Source organism: Molothrus ater, chromosome 2 (assembly GCF_012460135.2).
Source record: "Molothrus ater isolate BHLD 08-10-18 breed brown headed cowbird chromosome 2, BPBGC_Mater_1.1, whole genome shotgun sequence".
NCBI classification, from domain to species: domain Eukaryota; kingdom Metazoa; phylum Chordata; class Aves; order Passeriformes; family Icteridae; genus Molothrus; species Molothrus ater.
Genome location: NC_050479.2, coordinates 98,683,737 through 98,702,708, shown reverse-complemented (window position 1 = coordinate 98,702,708; position 18,972 = coordinate 98,683,737).

Below are 18,972 nucleotides of genomic sequence, written 5' to 3'. Positions count from 1 at the left end.
AGTTTATCCTATATTCATAGAACAATATGAGAGAATGAAAGTAACTAATTTAAATTATATAAATATGCATAGCTATTAACTAGAAGACTTTTTGGGGATAGGGCTAAAATATCAGCCTTAAATTTCAAACATTTCATAAGTGAACAGTAGTGAGTTCATATAGGGTTTATTTTTCTTATTTAAAATTCTTCAAATACTTTATTCTCTCTGTATCAAATAGATTACTACATCTTCAATACTTAATTATTTGCACTAAAGAAAGAAAACCCACTTAACAGTTGAGAAAATATTTAAAGAGCCTTTTTTTTTTTGTTATTATAAATGAACTAAAACACCATGTATGATGTATAAGGTAATCTACTGATGTAGACATGGAGATCCAAATAAGAATGAGAGAAATGTGCTTTCTCTGATTTTTGCAAATTTGCATTCCATTTTTGCATCATTTTATGCATGGTTTGGGAATCCAGACAGATTTAGTTACATGAATTTATTTGCGGAGTCATGCCATTACTAAATGCTAGCTACATTTCTTTATTTTTACAGAAGAATATAGGTCTGTTAGACCTAACATGAATACCAGTTTCTCATTCCTGAAGTCATAAGCAGAAGCTTTTGAAGTTGGTGAGGATGGGAGCCTTACCTGATGTCTGTGGTGAGACAGGAGAGCTTTTTCAGTTCAGATATTCTTGGAGGAACCGAAGCTGTTTGCTTCCCCTGGGAAGCGGAGGAGTCTGAACTGAATAGGAGTAGGACAGAAAAGTGTAACTTAATTTTTTCTATGTGAAATCTATTGTTAGAGATATATTAAGGAGATTATGGTAGAAATATTTTTTTGGGATGTAGCTTAGTTCTAGTGTTTAAGGTATTTAACATATTTAAGTTAGATTTGCTAAGAGTCTGAGATGAGTGGAACATCAGTGAAACTTCTGGGAAGTTTCCCAAGATACACTGTGATTGTTCAGACAGCTTTCTTTGTTTCCTTCAGAAGTGAATGACCTCTCCATGCTGAGTATATCCTCATCAGCAGGAGCTGGATTTCCTGTTTAACCTGCTGTGTAACCATTTCTATGGTTCCTGACGTTCCCTCTCCTTGGCACAAACCTTTCCTGTGTAAAATGCAGAACACAGGAGTGGGTCACAGAGAATCACTGGTGGCCCTTTCCACATTTCCAGGTGTGACAGAGGATCCCACATTGGCTTGGAGTGCCTGTGATGTTGTATTTAAAAGAAGTGCTCGCTGTTCAACAGGATGTCAGAAAGATAGACTTACACACACCAAAAAAAAAAAATTTAAAAAGTTTGGAGATGAAACTGTGTGAAATTTGATCTGTGGACAGTGAGAGCAAGTGGGGGTTTTGACATAAATTCAGTTTTCCAAAGAATCATGGGTATCCTCTGAGAAAAACCTGCCTGTGCTTATGCATTTTGATTTCTGTGCTTTCCTAGTTTTTCTGCATAAATCAGGTGTCAGTTTATCTGGGGAAGTGAAGAAGAGAAAATGCTAGAAAGAGGTTAACTGTGTCCTCCCAGTGCCTCCTACAACAGCACCTGTGCAATATGGGGAGAGGCTTCCCACTGCTGCTTGACTCGAGGTGTGGGCAGACAGGTAAAGATGTGCCCACAGCAAGCTGAGAAAGTGATGGCCATTCTTCCTCTTCATAGCACTGCATCCCACTCTGTGGTTTGGGACATGTCCCAGCACAGCAGAGCCTGCTGGAGGAAAGGGATTTCCACATTCTCACTCAGATTGCACCCACTCATGGGAACAACCAGTGTTCAAATAAAGTTCTGTCATGTATTATGAAGCTGTGTGGGGATTTGTGTTGAAACACCCTCCCCTGGAGAGCTCTGAAGCACAAACTATGAGTATTCTTGAAGACCTGTTACTGAACAGGCTTTGCTATGATGTCTGATGACTTCCTGGCATGGAGTGTGTGGGGCAGACTTGCCCACAAGGGGTAAACAGCCCCCTTTTCTTGCCCTATAGACGGGTGCCCAGGAGCAGGAGGCACCTTTATTAAAACACCACTCCTTGCTGTGGGACATCCTTGTGACTACTGAAATACTCTATGTAGATTTAAGCCACAGGGAGCCTGACAAATCTTTTGCTATCCAGAGAGTGGGAGGCAGCCTGGGGAGTCCTCTGGGATGATTTTATCCTCCTCTCTGCCTCCAGCAGTGTGTGCTGGTGTGTGTGACCTGCTGTTAATGCCCCTCCCCAGGCAACAGCAGAAGAGGCAGGGTGACACTGAGTAAAGCTGCCACAGAAGGAAGCTGCACTTGGAGAAGTGCTTTGGCACAGCACTGGCAGTGAGTGACTTGCTGGCCTGGAGACAAGGGAGAGTGGAAAAGGCAGGGGACTGGCAGGAAGGGAACAGAGAGGTAAGTGTCATGCAGCAAGGAAGAGACTTGACAGATCTGTGCTGGCATTTTGTGTTTATAAGCCATACTGTGACTTATGAGCTCCACAATAAAATCCCTTCTGACTGCAGAGGCTGCAGAAATGACCCTTTTTTGGGGGGGAAGAAAGCACAGACAAAAGAGGGAGGGGTAAACTCATGTTTCTCAACTTTCCATGTGAGAAATGTCTCCAATGCCTTCTTATGAAAGAAAAAGCTCTCCATCACTCAGTGCTGCACTGGTTCACCATGACACAGAGTGAAGGCGACCAGTGCAGGAAGAGCCATTCAGTATTTCAGAGCCCCAAGGAATTTCTCTATGGGCCATTTTCTGTGTAAGGCCAGAGAGGAAGGGAAGGTGGGGCCAGAGGTGAGCACAGTCTCATTTCCAACAAGCTGCAAGGATGGTCTCTACCAGTTGTATCATGATGGGCTTTAAATTGGGGAGTAGCTCTGGGATCTCACTTCTCATGATCAGCAGTGATAGATAGTCCCTACTCACAGGGGCATTTCTGACAGAAATTAAATTTGTGTTTGTTCAAGCAAGTACCAGAGAGGAGGTGTTACTGCCATGTTGGAGAAGACATCTTCACCTCCATCTGCACCTCCGTCTTCACCTCCATCTTCACTGGCAATCCTGCAGCATCATCCAAACCTTCACTCCCAAATGCAGGGGTCATTCTGAGGACCAGGGATTCAGGGAGGCATCCTAAGGGACCAGTGAAAGAGTAGCAGTCACAGTTCCTCTGAGCAGTTTATCTGTCTCCCAGTTACTGCCCTGGAGGCAAAATCCCCTTCCTCTGACTCCAGGGCAGAGCAAAGTTACACTAATGCCTTTGCTCTGCCATCAGAAGGGAAAGAGCTGTGTCAACACAGAAAATGCTATTTGCTGACAGGTTGTTACAGACAAAAGAGATGCAGTCAAGAGCAAGAATAAAAATAGAAGTTCTCAAGTAAAAAGATGTGAGAAAAGAGAGAAGATTGATTGTTTAAGTCACGAAAGACAGAAAAATGAAGGGAAAAGTAAAAAGACTATTAAATCAAATATGCCTGCCCTTTAGAATAGCATTGATAAAGACTGTGGATGTGAAGTGTAAAGGTTGAGACACATCTGAGGGTCTCATCTGATAATTTATGGTTAGAGAATAAATAGATCATTTGGTTAATGTGGATATTGTTTCTAGACTAGCAGATATTAGAGGGCTGGAAGGAACACATCACTTGAAACATGAAGCAGGTGTCTGAAGACATTCCACCTATTGAAAAAATTTTTTTGCTTTTATTCCTTTGCTTGCTTCGCTGTCCCCTCCTGCTTGCTGCAGAGAAGTCAGCTCAAAACTAAATAATGCAATACACATTTTGTGTTCCCCGTTATAACTGGCAATATGAGAAAAAGCACTTTAATGATGTCTTAGATTTCTAATAAAGATGCCTGTTAGGCTTTATGGTACAAGTGCAAAAAAGATGTAGGGGTGTTCCTTCTTCAAATATAGCAGGTCAGCCTGGGTCAGAGAAGAGTGAGTGCAATTAAAAGAGGCAAAAATTATTAGAAAAACATGGATAGACACAGAAGTAATCAAGAAAAGGATGATTATGCTGAATGAGTAGACTTCTCTGTATAGATATATTAATATTGTAAATCATGTCAGCCTGTGCAGTGGCCCAGACTCTTGGTAGCTGTATCTGTTTCTTTTCTATCAGCTTCAGAATCAAATACAGTCATCAGGAAACAGACACATGCACTGTCATTTCCAGAGTGCATTGTACCATACTGGCTGGAGCCCACCCAGATAGCTGGATCATTCCCTCATTGTCTCACATTTCCCTAAATCTCACCAGTTTTTTTGCCTGCCACTTTTCAAGTCTGCACATACCTGCTCTCCAAATCAAACCCAACTTTTCCTGGATTGTTTTTTTTTTACTGGAGTGTTTTCTTTGAGGCCTATTTTATACAATCCCTTCACCCCATCAAATAGAGAGAAAAACGCAAACCTCAGAGTATAATTTACAAAGACAGACTGTTGAATCCTTCTCTAAGCTCTTTTGCTTGAAGCCTATAATTGTATTCTCTAGAAAGCCAAACTGATTTTGCTCACCCTGGAGAGAATTGTGTTGTAAAAATCAAATCAGATTTCAGCGGCTGATAATGGGAATAACTTTCTTTACCTGATGTAGAAGAAATTTATTTTATGTAATGTATGTGATCACTATGAAATTATGCATTTATAATATGGGAATTCAGAGCCTTCAATGAGACACTTCCATTGGAGCTTTTCCAGACTCTCTCAATTGTTTGTTTTGGAGAAGGTATCAAGCATTTTATTCTTTTAGCCAGGGTCCCAGCATCACAGAAAGAAACAGACTGTAATTAAATGGAAATGTGTACCCCTTCTTGTCATCACTGAGGACACTGGGATGGTTTGGGGATTCTGCACCAGCTTGTCTTTACAAACTCATGGAGGAAAGCCTGATGGATATGTAAAACACATGACCTAGTGAACTGAACCGGCCTCTTATCCAGATATCCAGCAATGATTTCCTGTGTGGCAACATTTGTGTGTAATTACACCTCTCTAAATTGGTACTATGGTTTCTCACCTTCTTACAGCTCTGAGAAGGACAGAGAAACACTCTGACCTCTACAAGTGCTTGGTGTTATTGATAAAGGCAGAGCCTCTGCACTCCTGAGTTACGGACTCTTCCCTCAGGCCCTGAGCAGTAGGTGATGCTCATGATATCTCTGTCTGACCAGCGCTGCACTGAAGGGTGCTATAGCTCAACACTGCACATGGGCACACTTCTGCATTGAAGTATTAAGTGTTTGTTACCATTTATACCAGTTTTGGTCCAAAGAAACAGAAGTGTGTATGTATAAAACCTGTATTAGTTTGCAAATTTGCGCATGCGTGTGTGTGTGTAAGACAGAAGTGATGATTAACACACCCTTCTTCCTTGGAAGACTCAAAGGATTTTCTGCATAATCTTCTGGAGTGACTGTGAACTTTCACATTTCAGAGTTGGGATTTACATGGTGGTCAGTGGCTTTTACTTGTTAGTCCCCTGGATTTTCTTTTCTCTTTTCATTAGATGGCAGACTCTCTATTCTCTTTTCTTTCTGTTCACTTACAAATAGCAGGGCTAACAGCCAAAAATTGCCTGAAAACTGACTTGGGTCTTCCTGAAATAGTCCAAAAAAACCAATGTATTGGCTAATCACCACTAAGGTACATTTTTTTTTTTTTGCCATTCTTTGAGGCCTAAAAGTAAGCTGACTTCTCAGCACAGGATATTTCTCCTAGCACATAAACTTCTTACCTGATCTTAGCTCTGGCCAGTTTGGTGTGACAGATATTTGTTGCAGGAAAAAACCCTTAGCTTCCTGGATTTTATGAAGTTGGGCCAATTTCACTGAAAATACCTCCCAAAGGAAATTATTCTCTTCTTCCTGAATTCTTTCTTTCAGCTATGAATTGCTCACCTCTGGGAACCCATTGTTCCCAATGTTGGAAATTTCTGCATCTTTCAAGTTATTTCATGCTTGTCAAAGTAGCAACTCCCCTTACTTCATTCTGCTTCTAGGACTTACCCTGCAAAATTCCCGGTGGCTTCCTCCACTTGCGTCATTATTGTCCTGTCACAAGGGAGTTCTCAGGTGCTGTGTTATCCTGCTTTGAGTTATTATGTGCTTCCCAGTATGAACTAGAGAAGACCTCTAGAGAAAAGAGGAACCTGCCTAAGGCATGCTGCCAAAGTCAGTGGCCTTTATTTCCAAATAAATAAGAAAAGGAAAAAAAACAAACTCAAAGCCACTGTGGAGAAACCACAAGCCAACCAGCTCTGAACTGCGTGAAAAAGAGAACTACAATTTCAGAGGGGGATGGAGTAACACCGTGACTACTGGTTGCAGCTTCTTTCAGCATGGGAGGGAGGTGTTACTTGTCATTCAATCATACGTGATAACTGGAAAATATATGTTGCAGTATCAACCCTTTTGTGATGAAAAACTCGTGACTGAATAATATCTCCTGGTGATACAAGCCAGGCACCAAGAAGATCCCTTTATGTATTTGTGCTCTGAGGTCAACACGTTTGGGTTATTTCATCCTTGAACTTCTTTACCACTTTCAGTACTGACAGATACATTTTTCTGCTCAAATCTTTGTCCTCCCACAGCCTTTTCCCACAATATGCCTGTCCTCCTCTCTATTCCTCCTCTTCTGTGGCCTTACCTCTTGCTCTCCACTGGAATCTCAACAGCCCTTCACCCACATCCACTTCATGATAACCTGGAGCATCTCAGACCTCTATGGCAGTGCATTTCAAATTACTTTCTCCCTTCTGCCTCCCTCCCTCCCTAATGTCTGCCTTTCTAGATACTCTGCCTTTCTAGATACTATTGCCAGTCACTTCATTGTGGCAAAAAACATGTACCTCATTCATAATCCTCACCCATGCTCTTTAGATGCATTACCTTGATGTTTCCCCTCTCTTTAACTCTCCACCTTCAGGACACTGCTAAATCCTAATCCCCATTCTTTTACAACTAAAATTTGCCTATCTACTCCCCACTCCCCACTCTACTTCCAAAACCCACTGTTTCAGTCTGGTGTTTCTCAGGGTAAGGGTTTGTTGAAGCAATATTTTTTCTAGAAACACAGAACAAAGTGTTTGGGTGTAACTTTTGTGGAACCCCAGAAAGAACTTTCAGATTATTAATTAGGAGGAAATGGTAATAAAATAAAATATAAAAGAGAAAACTTTTTCACTTGAACACAAATTAAATTTAATCCAGCATTAGAAAAAATCCCACAATGTAATTTTGGAGTTCTTCTTTATAACACAGGGTCTTGTCATAGTTACAACCCCATTCCCAATAATAAACTGTGCAACAGATGGATGTACCATAAGAAAGAATGGGGAAGCTGCTTTTTCTCATTCACACTAGCTCAGTTTGAACTGTGCCCCAAGGCCTCAGTTCCTATGCCAGCAGATGTGCAGGTCACTGCCAGATAGCTCTGGGTCTGGTTGCTTGTTGCATTGTGCCATATGTCAGCTGCTGTGCCTGTGCAAAAGCTGATGCAGGCTTTTGCTCTCTCTTAATGCCTCCAAGGTAGTTCTCCCTTATGCCAACTATGTTTAGCTGCAATTTCACTGTTGAGCATTGCAAAACTGAGCTGATGAGAAAGAAAAAAAAATTAAAAGAGGGTGGTAGTCAAGTCAAATGAAAAGTAGTAAACAGCAAGGAAAATATCCCTGTCTCCTATTATGGTGAAATGCAGATGAAGGCTTCGAGGCTGGTGTAGAAACAGGAGTGAAATTAATGCCTAGGGATTATGCTAAAAGCCAGCAGTGCAGCATGCCTGTGGATGCTGTTCTGAGCTTCCCAGAGAGACAAATCTCTGGTAGTCACCTCTGCTTTGTACTTTCAAGGTCAGTTGTTTGGTCTTAGGATGGGGTTTGAAGCAGAACATGAGGCAGGGTTTGCCAGTGAACAGGTTAAGGTGGGAACTGCAATGTACTTGGCTCTGAAAGGGCTTTGAACATTCCTGGGGCTGGGAGATGTGAGGAAGAGGGAAAAGCAGCAGTGCACTGAGTCATTACTGCTTGGAAAATGCTTGGTTAGGAGAAGGCAATCCTCACTCTGCTTGCTAATGTGTTGTCAGTGCATTGTTACAGACTTTGGGAAACTCGAAAAGGAAATTACTTCTAAAGCTGTGGCTGTGCTCCTCACATGAAATCTGCATTTCCTTTCAACAGACCTTTTGGATCTATTTTTTCTACTCTGCCAAAAGGGGGTTTATTTCCCTCATTATGTTTTATGAATTCCTGAAATCCCAGCAAGAATCCCAGCAGTAGCCAGGGGATAACAATGGTCCTGCAACTCACTGATGCAAAAACAGTGAGATGCATGGCTGTATGCCTCACATTGCCCACAACCCAAAGAAACCAATTCCTGTTCCCACTTATTCAGCTCTGGCTGTATATCCCCTTTTGCAAACCACACCAGCTCTCTCTTACAACTGCAACTGTTAAGGATATTTCTATTCTTGCAGTCCAAAATAAGTCCTCCACCTCCTGGAGAAATCCCCTTGAGTAGATCTGTATGTCCTCCTCCATTAATTCAGTTTTATTATCTGCATTCATCCACAACTTTCAAAAGCCTGATGGTAAACTCACTTTTCCTCCCTCCCACTCACACAGCTAGGTGCTCCTAGAGAGGGAAAAATTTAGATTGGCAACTGCTTCCTGAAATGCTTGGTAATATTTTGCTTATCTACCTGTAAGTGTGTTCAGAGCAAATGTTCAGTATGGGGCAGATAATGCAGTTACCGATAATGGATCCTTGATGCTGGGGGACTTGCAGTGATTTACCTCCATCAAATTAAATCAGAACAGGTGTTGCCAGCTCAGTTCCAAACCAGAAGGTGAGCAGGTGCCACTAAGTTGCATCTGGCAGTGGGAGCAAACAAATCTCAGCCAGAGAATTGTTGAATGAGATGGTTTTTAATTTAGGTACACAACCTAAGCTATTAGAAGCAGCTTTTCCAAGGTTTCTTCTGCACACCCCTCTTGAACCTATTTAAGAAACATAGGCAGAGAGACACTGTCAGAAAACAGTATTTGGATTAGGGAGCATTGCAAATATTGCCTCTGCCACATGAGGAATTTTCTCTCTCTTTGGTAGGGAGACATTAATGTAGATATGCTTCAAAGTAAGTTTCCTTGTGTTGGAAAGACTGAGGAGGGCGGACCACTGGGGCAGAGAAGGGAGAACACTGATAAGCTGCAGTGATTCTACAAATTGTTGGATGTGGGTCTGTTTCTACATTGCAAACAGCCTCCTGTAAGAATGAAACTTCATTGCAGAAATGGAGCATGTTACTCAGGAATGCTCTGACACTCTGTCATAGCCTGTGGGTGGTTTCAGGGCTAGACCTGAAATGAGACATGTTTCTTCCTCAGAATACCTTGGGCCATTACTTTGGTGATGAGCACAATGTCTCCATATTTGGCTAAAATCAGTGTTTTTGAAAGCATGGATTAAGTCCTCACCCAGCTGTATGTAAAAGCATTTTTGACTAAGTAATTTTCAACCAAACAGTGCTCATCCAGGGCAGTAAATCACACAAACAATGTTAATCACTTTTTGTTATGTTAATGGCCTTAAATCGCCTCAAAAATTGCTTCCCCTAATTTTATTTCACTGGGGCTCTACAAGGGGGTCCAGCTGCAAGTAACCAATCTCAGAATCAAGACTGAATTACTGCAAATACCCCAGCAAAGGTGAGAAGGCAGATCCTCAGATCATATAAATCCGTGCAGTCCTGCCAATGTCTGTGATGCTCTGGTGATTGATACAAGCAGGGCTGGTTGATACAGGTAAAGTAAATGGTCTGCAGGTTTAAATGCCTGCTGCTAATGGGTCCTATGGTAAAGTAGTGGCTGACTTGTTAGTTTTTCTGTAAAATGGACTCAAGAGGTACATTAATGGGAAAAAAAAACCCACCAGCTTAGCAAAACAGGGGCCAGCACAGGTATCACTGCAGTCATTAGAGTTCAAATTTGCATTTAGACACAGGGAATGATATGTGAGCAGAGAGATGCTTGTGCCAGTACTCCAAGGGTCTAGATAAGGCCTGAGCCCTACACGAGCCATGTCCTACTCTGGCTGACCCAAGCTGAGGATGTGACTTCCTGTTGTTGAGATCTCACCTGCCTGTCTCTGGTTTCCTGAGAATTAAAGCCTGCAATAACTTCCTTCCTACTTTTCAGCCCTCTTAAGAGTCAAGAAAGAGATGGCCTTGAGCACCCTCCCAGTGAAACTGGCACACAAGAGAAATACTGAACCTGGATGGGGATGAGCTTCCTCACCCTGTCAGGGTTCTCAAGAAATCCAGTATTTTTCTTATGTCCAACCAGGGATGAAAGGTCCTTTTTAAACTTGGATGAAAATTTCCAAAATAAAATCAGGATGGGGCCAAGCTAAATATTTTACTTTAATAATGTTCAAAGAGTTTATTTAGATTGTGACCTTTCAAAGCAGTTGCCTCTTTTTAGTACAAAAGGAATGTGGGGTTTTTGCTTGTTTCCTTCAATTAGAAAATAAAACTTTTCGCTTTTAAAATGTCAAAACAGCCATCCTTCATCATTCAATGGTCCTTTTGCAGTTTTTTTAAGCTGAGAGACTTGTTAAGATCAAACCATTGCTATCAATCAGCTTCAGTTTTGACAGATTACTGGATTTTTTTCATTGTATGTGAAGGGAAAAGAAAATTTTTGTCCTAAAATTCCTGACCACTGCTAGAAATGTTTACATCAGTTTTGAAAATCTTCTGCCTTACATAGGTTTCACCCCAGTTAAATGTGGCTGCATTAGGCAATGGAAATGCAGGAAGTGTAATTTTTTTTCTTTAGTTCATTTTTAAATGAATACTTTAATCTTTTTATTTTTCTTTTTTTTTCTTTTATCAGTGACCAACATGATTTATAGAATTGCTAAGTGATTTATATTCTGTTTGCATGATTTAGTGTCCTGCATGAATGCAGTTTGGTTGAAAATGGTATAATGAAAAATGGTTTCTTTATAGCATAGATGAAGCTTAATCCATGTTTTCAAAAATCATTCTGATTAAAGCCTTATAAGGATCAGACCAAGACAGTGTCTGTTGCCAAGTTATCTGCTACAAATATGGTTCCCAGGGAAAAACTTAAAGGCTTTATGTCGTGAAAGCAGAAAGACTTTCTGAAAATGTACTTACTTTCTGAAATATAGTGTTGATGAGCAAACTTTATGGATTTCCAGCTCAGAAAGCAACAAAGCCAGGGCTTTAAAGGGAAAACAGGGAAATAAAACCAACCTGATTAAAAAATTATGAAAGCCTCCAAAGACCAACTCACATGATATTTTATGCCAACTATTATCACTGCCTGTATCCTAGTTTATCAAATTCTCTATGCTTGGCCCTGAAGACAGGATGTGAAGGTCCTGACCACAGTTTCTGACTAGCTGTCCTTGGATGCATGTGTGAAATTTTCAAATAATTTTGGGTAAAGTTTTGTAAAATGGGTTGCACATCCAATGACTTTGTCAGGGGGTGGTGATTAGTGACACATTTCATTTAAAATTGCCTCATCTTGATTTGAGTATTTGTTTACACCACTTCTCTGCTAAATGCTACAAATATCGAATAGATCCTTGAAGGCGTTTAGGCTCCATGAGATGAAATGGAGTTAGAGTATTTATGGTTTTCCTTCAGTTGGAGGCTGACCTACAAGGCAGGATTTTCAGACCCAAATATACCCTACACTCAATGAAGGTTCTACTTTTTCTTGGTAGTGCAAGCCAAAGTTTAAGGACATCTGAGCAATTGCAGTTCTTTGGCTGAGTCCACTGAGAGCAAGCTTGATGCAGGGGTGTCAGCACAATGCAGTGCTTGATGCTGGCAGATTTTGTGATCATCCCCCATGATGCTCCCCCATGAGCAATGTTCTTTACCTGCTGGCTTCATTTTTCTACAACTTGATGATGCAGGTAGGTTTTTTTTGGTTTGAGTTTTTTTATAGTTTTATTGTTTTCAGGTCAAACACCCACACAAGGATGTACAGCCAATATAAGCTGTAATTCAACTGATCTCAAATAAACCACATTTCTGTGTATAGTGTGATTGCAAAGTAGCAGAAGGCTCTTCTTAAGGGATACTGCAGACTGCCAGGAAGCAAAGCTTCCAGAACATGGCTCTCCAAAGCAAGAGGAGCAGCATTCCCACAGTATTCCCAGCTCGCAGGGGCTGCCCTGCTGCACCACTTTGGCACAGGGTTTGCAAGCACAGTGGCCCTTGTAGTGCCACAGCCTAAATATTCTGTTTTTTTCTGGACTTTCCTGAAGAGAACTACAAGACTCTCCTCCCTTCCCACACTACTGGTGAACTTCTGGGCCCACTGGGTACAGCTCACTGAACATGGCTGTGTTGTTCTGACTGCATATGCCTTTAGAGCTGAGCTGATCTGCCTAGATGCATAAGTTAAGAGAGATCCATGTTTCCTGATGTTTAGCAAACATCACTGAGTGTCCAGAAACCAAAAAAAAAGGGCCCCATCTGCTTTACCTCAGAATTTCAAGGTGGAAAACAAGACATAGCAGGGGAAATGTGGTAGAATAGTACCTCGTCCTACTGCACCCTTCTGCTGTCTGTGAAAAGGAAACATCTGATCAGACTTGCCAGAGTTGTGTCACACGTAACCAGAGTGTGGCTGCATGTCCAAAGACACCAGAGAAAAAAACACTGGTGATCCTGCCCAAACCCTGTTACCACTCTGCAAATAAATGCAATGCTCTTGAAGCATCTGTTGGGGGTCTGCTGCCCTCTAACTAATTCATCCTTAAGTCTTACTTCAGCTCCAGGTAACGAAGACCACTCTGCCATCCTTGGAGCACAGATTTCTGCTCCTGCTGCAGTTTGGGGAGGGGGCAGCACTGCCAGCTGCAGAGAGGTGCCCACCTGCCTGCCAGTCATACCTGCTGCTTTTCCAGCCAGCATCTTGCTCACCTCGCTGCAAATCAGAGTGGTTCTGTCAAAGAAGAGTAATGTGCAGCAGGCAACAGGAATAGACCAAGGCTTCATGATTATTGTATTTTCACAGCCTTATAGCTTACTTTGTCACTTGCATCTCTGCAAAGTGATTCAGAGTAAAGCTCGCAGAAACAGTGTTAATTCTGTGCATTTAATGAGGTGGTGGTGCAAGTAATTATGCAGGGTGCAAGTGGTAAAGAGAGGCTGGAGCTTGTATTTGCACTTGGTTTATGTGGCTTTTTTTTATTGTTTTTACAGTCCCTCACCCTTCAGTAAATGCAGCTGGGTGGCCCTTGGTGCACAGTAAGGGAAAGTCACAGTCAGACAGTGGAATTACATTAGCAGGTCAGACATCTGAGCCATGTTTGTGTGGTCAGGGGAGGACAGTCAGGCACACAGGTGAGTTTTCCACAGGTAACCAGGATAAACAGAAAATAGGAGGGATTAAGTGTCAAAGAGGACATTGTCTCCTAAAACGGCTAATGAAAAAAAAAAGATGAAACAGTAAAAGAATTTTAAAGACATTTACGTATGGGCTGCAGTTCAAAGGAATGCCTTTAGTTAAGTTGCACGCCTGCTGATCTCTAAGCACATGTTTAGATGTTCTCAGTAAGGACAAACATACCTGCCTCAGTGCTGTCCTGAGGAGAGCATGGGATGATGAAGGAAATGGTGAGATTATTTTCCCTGCAGCAGCAAACTTTGATTCACTTTTCACCTTCTTTTTCAACAGTCTGTTTATTTTCATTGAGCACTGGTTTGAATTCTTGGGTTTTGGCAATAACAGTCATGACCGTTCTTCACTCCTTGTGCTGTTCTCCCCCTCCACTGCCACCTCTGAAGTTAAGTCTGTTTTTTGTACTTTCTCTGTTTGGAAGTGGGGGAGTGGAGGAGTTGCTGACAGAGGTAGCCAGTGATGGTTGCTAAATGTGTCTACTTGGTTGGAAGTAAAAAGCACATAACAAATGTTAAAGGGAAAAAAAGGATTATTTGTTTTTCCTGGGGGGATTCTACCCTTAAAGTGATGCCCCAGAAATCCATCTGGAATGTTAAATAAAAGCCAAAGGCCCCCCACAATTGTGTTAGCAGAGACAAACTCCTCACAGTGAGGGCCTTTGAAAATTAGAACTCAAAAATAATATTCCATAAAGGAAAAATTCTCCTAAGAAAACAGAAAGCAAGGAAATTTAAGGCATAATAAGGACTAGTCATAGTGCTTAGGTTGTGTAGGATCTATCAAGCAAAATGCTGTTGACACAAACCCCTGACTATTTTCACTGTACAAATACACATGCTCACACTTTATTTGGAGTGGCCTTAAGTTTGCCTTCAGATCACCAACTGAGCTTTTAAATTAACACAGGATGTTCACACTGCCATGGGCCATCCTAATGGCCTTCCAGAAAACTGCTCTTTACATACAGAGATGGATGTGGGAGTGCTTTCTATTTCCCTTTCTGTCTCCTTGAAAGGCATCAAGAAAGTTAAGAAAACATTAGGGAGAGGAACATGCACCAGTCATTATTCTGAAAAAATTATATTCATTAGTTTTTTGGGGTATTTTTCCTATGCTCTTGGGGTTACTCTATCTGTGTTCTTCTCCCTCCTCCCAGCTGATCCTCATTGTCCTACATGTCAGAGCACTTTATTTAGTAAAGAATAATCTTGCTGTGTTGATTTAACACCAGTGAGGCTCTGCCCCATTAAACTCAGTGAGAATTCATTAGTAAGGTACAAAGGACATGAGTCTTTCCTTTACAGGTCAGAGGATCTGTATGTCCTAAACACAAAGCTGTGGAATGATAGACCTGGAAAGTTATTCTTATTCTAAAAGTAGACAGAATATTAATAGGAATTGTACTGACTTATCAACAACAAGGCATTGCTAATATGCCTTAAATGTCTTGCTGTGTGTGAGAAAATGGACCACCTTTGTGTTTGCTGGGTCACAACCTTCCCTTTTAAGATAGTCCATGAGTTTACCCAATGTTGACAATTCAGATGTTATGTCAGTGACCAGATAATTGGATTGGCCATGATAATCCTCACGTAATGAAGCTTGTCCCAGTGCCCTGAAGTCTTTGAACACAACCTTGTACTGGGTTTGTCTTCTGGATACAGTTCTCTTCTTAAATATTTTCTCTCAAGCTTCCATGAAAAGCATTCACGCATTTTCAAAGGGTTGCACAGAATGATGGAAGGCATATAAACCACTTGTCTCAGCCTCCATGTCAGGTCCCACAATGGGGAGGTAAAGGGGAGAAAGTGCATTCTTTCCATCATATTATCTGGTGCCTCCCATCCATGCCTTTTTAAAAAGACTTGTTAGACTAGATTTGGCTCTGTTCCATTAAAAATATCTATTGTACATGTTTGATTTTGAGAGAAAAGGAAAAGGTCCATAAGATACCTGTGCAATGGCTGCCCGTGACTGAGTATGAAGGAGGTGCCACATCTGCAGACACACAGATTCTCTTCAGGCTGGAGTGAAATTCACTCATCAGATGGACCATAATGATCGTGACAGTGGATCTGGACACATTCCTACCAAGCAGTGAACTGACACCATCGATCCATTTTGTGTGAGTCATGAACAAGTCTTCAGATTGCAGGGATGTTTCATTATGGACTGAACAGAATCAGGTGACAGAGCATTTAGGAGCCCTACTCTCCAATTCCAACCAGCTGATGACTAATCTGGAACACAAGAATTTGTAAAGTAACAAATACGTAGTTATGAACTTAGTGCCCTCAATCCAAAATAAACAAGGGGCATATGTGCTAATTACTTGCAAGTAATGCTATAGTAATTTATTAGTTCCTCAGATTTGCAAATTAAAACAGGCATTCCAGAGAGAAAGACAGATTATCTGTCCACTTCATCATAGATACTTTTAAGAGCCTTAACCAGAATATTATGGTTGTGCTGTGTGCAAGACACAATACCCCAGAGCCATAATGACACTTTATATGAAATTAAGTATACTTCAAATTCTTCTTGTGCATCAGCTCAAATCTGTCATAGAACTTGACATGGAAACTATCCTGAATAGTAAAATGCCTTCATTAGTATAAAATTATGGTACCCATTCAACAGCCTTTCAATAAGTCTAAAGGAAAAGGTTTTAATCCACTTTTTAGTGTTTAAAACTGAGTTGTTTATGTATGGCTTTTTGTTCATAAATTAAAATTGGTGTGTCTTCATCTGCAGAACTCATAAATGGATCAGAGATTTCGTAATAAAATAAGATTTTGTACAGTGGATGTTAAAGTGCTTAAAGAATACTTGAGTATTCAGTGAAATGCATCAATACTCTGCCAAATCTGTAAAGAATCAACACCTCAGCATGAGATTAGGAATATCCATATTCTACAAAGCATGTAGTGTGTTATCCTTTGGAGCAGGCATAAAATCCATGAACACATTGACTATTGGTCATTAAAGAACCCCAGGAAACTTTAGGCATAAAGACCTTGTAACAGATGGTCTGGGTAAAAAATTCTAACTCATGTCTTATATTCATCAGTAAGTATAAATCAGGATTGTTGCTGTGGCTTTGGTAAATCAGCAGAGATGTTCATCAAAAGATTTCCTGGCCCTGGCTGCCTAAAGAGTGCCCTGTTCTTTTAATTGGATATGTTATTTCTTCTCCCCTCCTCTGCTGAAAACAGAAAGCAGCTTCCAGTGTCTGCATTTATGGATGATGGGAATCAAGGAGTGTATATTTTAAATGCCTCCTTATTCCTTGTGGTCAAGTTATCTCCCATTTTCTTTATGGTGTAGGAACATGCACAGGAAAAAAGTGATACAAATACAAAGGTATAATCACCCAAACTTAAAGCAAGTTGTTTTCCTTTATGCACCAGCAGGAAAATAGAGGCCTGAAGTGAATGTCAAGTTCTACAAAATCACAATGTTGGGCATTGTACTACTCAGTTATCCTGGTGTATATAATTCAAAAAATTGCAGTGCAATCCATAGCCAGGCTTACTTACTGCTACTGAAAAATTGTCACCCATAAGGAGCTACCTAAGTGCTGGATATTATGCTGGAGTATTTAGGATGTATGGGTTATTTCAAGGTAATAATTATAGACAGTATCTCAGACACTATTCCTGATAACTGAGCTCAACTTTTCAAAAGCTGATACATCTCTGATGAGGTGATGCCCAACTACACCGCTGAGAACCATCTGAAGATAAAGCCACCTGCATGTAATTTGGTGCTAAACCATAACTTAGCATTAAAAGTATTGCCTTCTGATGTTCCAGCAGTGTGGTGTCATCTAGAATTGTCTGCCAGTGCAGAAGTTCCTAGAGAGTTTTTCCAGCACTTCCAAAGGGAAAAAGCAACTTAGAGGCATTTCCTACAGCCTAGCTTAGACCTGCTTCACAGCACCAAGGGAGCTGACCCTTTCTCAAGCATATACATGTTATAGGTTTATGTGTGCTTAATCTATTCCTTTTCTCTTGAGTTTGTTGGAACCCTGGGGTCCCTTCTTCTAAGGAAGCAGATTCAGACACAGCCATTTAAATCAGTAAGATAATGGACTAATGTTTGCCTCTAGATTCTAGACAGGAATTTACAGTTAAATTAATCATAAGTAATATCAGCAATATCATCTTAGCATTTCCCAGGATAATGAGTTGGCTCACTTTAAATCACTGATCCTGTTATCAAGGCAGCATGTGCAGCAACAGCTGCAGTGGGTGCTTCCCTTGGTAGGGCCTCTTTTATATGCCCTTTGGTGATTAGAACCAGAACACTGTCTCACAAGGGCTGCTTCCAAACAAGCAAAAATGGGAAAACAGTTGTTCCAAAAAATGGAAAATCTGCAAATGCAATCCTGCCAATGTTTGGCAGCAGAAGGGAAGAAAGTTACTACCTTCACTTTATCATATTAGCTTCTATACTTTATTATTGTCAAATGCATCCCAAGAGCTGCATCAGTAACCCAGAAGTTGCTCATGCCATTCTTCATGTATGACACTTCTGTTCTGTTCCAGAAGGGCCACTGGACCTTCTGGAGGAGAGATGCAGTTCACCCAAGAAGACTTAACATTAAATAACTCTCAGAGCATTATTATTTTTATTACTGTAGTGCATGGAAGTTATAGTAATAGAACAGACTCCCACTGTGTTAGGGACCTTAAAAACAGAGTATAAAAAGACACTGTTTTCCCGAAAGAGTTTCAAATTAATTATCCTTCTTCATTCCGGACACTGTGTCTGTACCTACAGCAAAGAAAAATCTTGTTTGCTTATTTATTTTGCTTGATTCAATTTAGAATAGACAGCTCAGTTTATTTTTCCATTAAAAAGATGATGCCAAGCTGAGTACTAACATACATGAACTACAACCCTTTTGTTTTTAATAGGGGAGGAAGGAGGTAAATGCTTGTGATTAATTTGGCTCATCCTGGTTGAAAAACAATAAAGATTTGTCTTAACTGGCCATAAGTAGAGTGGATACTTTAAACACAAGCAAGCTACCTCTCAAGCTGTGGGTGACAGATTATCTCGGATATGGTATGAAAAATTAGCCAATACATTTACCATACCCTCTAGGAAGGCCTGTGATTAAATTTAACATAGCTGACCTTGTTGTCCTAAGTCTAATGAGCCAGAATGGATAGAAATGTCCTTGATCCAGCTGGTGGTTTTTAGTGTCAGGCTTTAGTCTTATATGATTTATCCACTTTAACCCCAGCACTGGTGCAATTGCTTAATGCACTGGCCTGTCACCTTTCAAATGGAATTTTTGGTCTGCTTGATGTAAAGTGAAATTAGACTCAACTGCTTGCTGAGGCAACAATACACGGCTTCAGCCTAAGAAAGCAAACTCAAGGTTTTACTCTGAGACCTGTACTGGTACAAAGGTGAGGACTGAGCACTACCCAATACACTGACATTTGTTTCAGAAGTGGAGGGAAGTATCTTGAATACAGCTTCTGCAGGAGCTGCCTGTCAGAGCAAATGCTCACTTGTGCTGTGATAA